The sequence below is a fragment of the Mizuhopecten yessoensis genome, unplaced genomic scaffold (assembly GCF_002113885.1).
Source record: "Mizuhopecten yessoensis strain PY_sf001 unplaced genomic scaffold, ASM211388v2 scaffold11173, whole genome shotgun sequence".
NCBI lineage: Eukaryota > Metazoa > Mollusca > Bivalvia > Pectinida > Pectinidae > Mizuhopecten > Mizuhopecten yessoensis.
Window position 1 is genome coordinate 1140581 of NW_018408916.1, and position 6000 is coordinate 1146580.

The window sequence follows — 6000 nt, forward strand, 5'->3', positions numbered from 1 at the left end:
AACTGATAAAACTACCTTAGATGAACTGATAAAACCATCTCAGAAGAACTGATAAATATATCTTAAACAAACTGATAAAATCATCTCAGATGAACTGATCAAACTATCTTAGATGAACTGATAAAACCATCTTCGACGAATTGATAAAAATACCTTCAACCACAGGGGCATGGATCGCTTTACTTGTAATATTAAAAAATAAGGGTCTCCTATATTAATAAATACATTTATATGTATAGGAGACCCCTATTTTGTAATATTACAAGTAAAGCTATCCATGCCCCTGTGCCTTCAACGAACTGTTAAAACTATCTTAGATGAACTGATAAAACTATCTTCGATGAACTGATAAAACTATCTTACATAAACTAAACAAACCATCTTCGACGAACTGATCAAACGATTCATCTGACCCATTTATACATCCATCCTTTTTCTGGTTAATATCATATTGTAATCATAAAGCAATGGTTAAAAAGTACATGTAACGACTTCGTGTGGATTACTGCCAATCTCAAACAAACAAGTGAATTAATATAGTAAACGTTTAAGGAAGAAGGAGAAGAAACTCGCGTATTTGATAGTGTTACGGTAGAAAGTCCCAGCAGTATATATATTGTGTCTCTAACGAAGAGATTCCATCAGTTCGGTATTTCCTTATTAGGCTGTTACATTGTACATGTAGCACATCCACATCACGGCCGGACCTATATAGTGTGTTAATTGTTTTCTGAAACATAGATGTGAATGGTTCCAAAATACTCAAACTCCCTTAAAACCCCGAAACTATCAATAAATCTGTAAAAATAAAGAGGAAATTTAAAAGAAAAAAAATCAATACCTTTAACAGCAGCAAATTTAAATTGTGGTACATTCTACCTTAAACGTGAATTCCGCCTTTGAGCAGGAACACATGCAGCAGGTGTCATGTGGTGTTTCATCAATACCATGTCTCTATTGACTCAGCCGGTCAGAACATTGCACATCAAAATCGTTAAGACACGTTAGACATATTTAGTAGAAGATTGTTTACACCATCAATATTGAAAGAACAATAAAGTAAATACGACAGAATATTTAAATCCTGATAATATAGACCAATGATCTAGAGTCGTGATAAATAATCCCTTTTGCTCAAAGTCGTGTTATCAATATGCAACGTGTGGCGTTTTGCATATTTCAGATGAAAGTTAAAACCTATTCATCATGCATTTCAGTCCTTGTAATATAATACGGTGTGTCAGACAGAACATGAGATAAAGCAATGTGATATAAAGCAATGTGATATTAAGCAAAACTTGTATTAACATAATTTATTCTAAGAAATTTAAGGTTATTAGTAGTAAGTTAGATGTATGTATATTACGAGTAAACTGACCAAGTTAAATGTTATACATAGAGCGATAATGTGATTCAGGAAAACAGTTACATTAACCGAAATGTGACATTATGCATTATGAATTGTACACTGTGCTACCGAAAACATGCATTCCTTATTCAAAAATGTAAATTTAATCAAACAATGTTCATTTATTTCGGAATAATACAACGATTCATTGCCCAGATGACCATTTCTCTATAAGGTTGATTCACATTGAAAAACTATTACTTACATTCTAATCTTTGCATCGTAAAAATCAATTTTATATGCATTGCAATTTATCTTATTTTGTTTAAATCTTTTTAAGAGGAGTTAATAATAGTAACAATTCGAGGTTCTTATATACCGCTTTATCACAACCTAGTTCGTAGGTCTCTCAAAGCGGTTCACAAATTAGTATCCGTGGTTATAGGGCCTTTGCAAGCATCCAATATCTTTTTTAACTCCCTGGGGAGCATACAGCCGGTGCTGCTATTTCGGCGCTCACAGCTACATTATACAGCTAGCATTCAACAATTCTAGCACTACCTAACCACGTTCTCATTTACAGCTGTGTAGACTGGCACAAGCGGAGTAAAGTATATTGTTCAAAGATACAACGCAGTACCGTGCCGTGACTCGAACCCGCAACCGTTCGGTCACAAAGCCCGGCGTCCTACCACTAGACTATCGTGCCTCCTATTTAAGTTAATGTATTCATGTCGTATACGACGTCCAGTGTAAACGACAATTGTCGTATACGACGTCCAGTGTAAACGACAATTGTCGTATACGATGTCCAGTGTAAACGACAATTGTCGATGCGTTATCAAGTTTCGACAGTGCACTCAAGGCATACGATAGACTTAACAAAATTAAGCTACAAAAAATCTAAAAACACAAATGAAAAAGCCTCAATACTTTGTTCGGACACTTTCAATTTATTTCTCCTTTCAAGACATCGGTAAGGTTTGGGACCATGCACCAAACGTGGAAGAGACTGCTATTACGTGCAGAGGATTTCCTTTTTCTCTAATGCCCACACATTTGTTTTTGAGATAAACATTATATGACGAAGAAGAAGCACTGGACGAAGTTATGACCACAAAACCCTGTATACGAAGATCTTTGTTCTACAAAGGATTGGAAGGGTTCTCAGTAGGAGAGTTAGATATGTACATGGAGTTAACACTATCAAAGAGGAAGCTTTAGATTTACTGGACGAGACGTGTGATAGTGAACATGGTTGTTTTCCTATTTTAAAGGTTTTGTGTTTTGTTTGGACTTTAACGAAACAGCTGAGGTCGAATCAAGACGGTTACCCGGGGAGACGACTCCACTGAGTAAAAGATGAAAGTGGGTAGGAAAAACAAGAAAGGACAGAGGTGTTACCAAATGTTGCGATACGGCAGCACCATTGTGGTTTCCTAATATTCCCAAAGCAGTAGGGGGAAAACCGATCCCAAAGGGGGAGGTCTTGGTTAGCACATTAGTTGGAGGAAAAACTTTTTTTAAAACGACTCTGGACATGCAGTGTTTTATGAAGTCCTACAGTTTTTAATGAAGTCTGATTATTTCTGGATTCTAATGGATGAGACAGTGTTAAAGAAACACTGACGATTTGCAATGATGACATGTTCCTAATTAGCTTCTATGGTTTGTGTCTAGACATAATGCAAATATATGAGTAGCATAGCGTGATAGCTCATCCAGGAGCAGACGGCGACATCTTGACGAAGAAGGAGTTGCTGCAAAAAACATCAATCTTGATTCTGTATGTAGACATGGACTTGTGCAAGACCTAAGGTCATTTAAGGTACTTCCGAATGACAAAATGGCTACCACCACTCATTTCAAATAAAGTACTTGAACAAGCACACTGAAGCATAAAATTTGCAATTAAAGGGTATATTTTTGAACAATTCAACAATTGAAAACCACTGAACGCAATATTTCCAGGAAAAAAATGAAAATGGTGATTTTGGAGACGATTTATAGTGATTTTTTTCCGAGTATTTTTGTCGAACAAATAACAGTGCAAAAATCTAAAGTTCTAAAAATATTTAATATTGCACTAGTTGGAACTAGATCTATTTGTCGAGAAAAGTGTAAGAAAATGCTTCAAATCTCGAGAATGATGACATGTATTTTGAATGGATATTTTACAATAATTCATCAAGCTAACAAGACTTTTGATACAAGTCAAGCCATATTACCCGAGTGAGAACCTGTAGTGAATGATGTACAGGCAAAATCTTACTTGCTTTGCATGCTTTTTTCCAACCTCCCTCAGTCTTGTTCGCTTTGTGCTCAGTTGTGATTTATTCAGGAGAAATATATGTCATCATTCTGGAGATTTGACAAATTTTCTTACATTTTTCTCGACAGTTTAAATGGGTTTTTTTCCTGAATTGTGACTTATATTCAGCTTGGAAAATGAACACATAAAAAGTGATTTTTTTTCATTAGTTATTGAATATTATTTCTGAAATTTAGTGTGCATGTACCTCAATTATGTTTGAGAAATATTGGAGGAGGATTATTTTGTGACAGGGATTGTTTAATGCTAACGGAATGCATTATTGAATTTGATATACAGTTTGGTGTGGCAGCCATATTGGAACGCCCTTAAGAAATATGTAGAGCTTAGAGTATTTCGATCTGTGACACTCCCTCCTAAGATAGGCTGTTCCAGTTAATGCCTGGGCAGTTGAAGATAGGGGTCGATACAAGACTTGGGTAATGATTCTAACTTTTATCAAGCGTTTGTTAATTGACATGTTCTAATGCTGATACTGCATGTTGAATTCATGAACATTGATACAGGATATCAAAGTAATACCTATATGATCGGAATAAAGGGCCTATATTCAAGATATAGCATATATATACAGTCGTTCACAGTATATTTGTATAGGCTATCTCTACAACGTTGAAAGTTCCAACTATTTTACTGGTTTTAGGTTAAGAGAAGCTGTTTGCAGTTTTTGCTATATTTGACCCCTGTGACCTTGAAAGTAGGTTGAGGTAATTTTCAATAGCCAACTTTGTCGGGCCCTCTCTGTTACACTTACCAGCCAAATATTATTATTCTATGCCTTTAGATTATTCAGAAGAAGCAAATTGAAGTGTTTGACATATTTGGCGTTGTGACCTTGAAAGCAGGTTGAGGTCATTTTCGTTCTGAAATTTTGTTGGGCTTTTACCAACAACGTAACCAGCTACATATTAAGATTCTATACCTTGCAGTTCTTCAGAAGAAGTCGTTTCAAGTATTTGACACTTTTGACCCCTGTGACCTTAAAAGTAGGTCAAGGTCATTTTCGTTCTCAAAGTTTGTTCGACTTTTACCAACCACCCAAATATCATGACTCTAGGCATGTCCATTTTTCAGAAGAAGTCATTCAAAGAAAAAGTTGACAGATGACCGAGCTGTACGAACGACGGACAGAAGACGAAGCATGGCATAAGCTCCCTAGCACCTCGGGTAGGTGAGCTAATAATGAAAATACAATGTAGATGATCTTGTCCCGTTTACAACTTTTATTTATAAAATAACTGTATTAAGGTTGGTAACAGTCGAGATTTTGCACTGCCTCCCTCCCTGAAATATCCAGTAATTGAAGTAACATGTTTACCATGGCCTTCAGCTTTTAGAAAGAAAGACACAGATGAGAAATAATTCAATTCAATTTATTTTCTTAACAACAGTGGCGATTAACCCATACAAAAGCATGTACCTCCAGCTGTTGTGTTATTTCATTATAATTTAAAATAAAGATATAGAGCACTTCAGAATTAAGAAAAAACAACTTGAGTTTTCATACAAAAACACATTCCTTTTGCAAGTCGACTGAAAACATTCTAAACACTTCCTTGTTTTATCAAGTTTTTTTAAAAGTTTGCACAAAGTTGACATTAACGTCAATTAGAGTTGAATTAATGATCTGTCACAAAGTGATTCAACACTGCATCGAACATGTAGTGATGTCACTCATCTATTTATAGCAGATGGTCACAAGCCAATCATCTATTTATAGCATGGTGATACTCAATTTGGTCTAAACCTGAAATTGGACTCAAAAGATGAAACATTGAAATTATGAAGATATTTACTTTTGAGATGACCATAAAATAGCAGTGCTATTTTTTCAAACTAAATAAGTACCTTAATAAAATATCTGGTCAAAACATTCATATTACCTATCAGTGAAAGGTTTTAAAACTGCAAATAAACAATATTACTCTATTTTATTTTTTTTACTTATTTCAAGTACAATACGGGTTTCAATTTTCAAAAGTGAATATTCTATTCACAATTTTCAATAATTTAATCTTGCTTGTAACAAGCATTTTCATTGGCTTAAAAATTTATGTTATCAGCCCAAAAAGTAAAAAATGACGTGGCCGTTTGTAACGTCGCTTTTGATTGGCTGATACAGCAGCGCAATAATTTCTAATAGAAAAGAGTCCATCAATGAAAGTGGATTTCCACAGGGATTGTGTAAAGTAGATTAAATTATAAGGATTAACTTGAATCTATTTTTCATGTTATGGAGCTATGACAAAGAACCGGAGTGTACTCTCATCATAAACCGCTTCGCGGTTTTATTTAGAGTACAATCCGGTTTTTTGTGTTA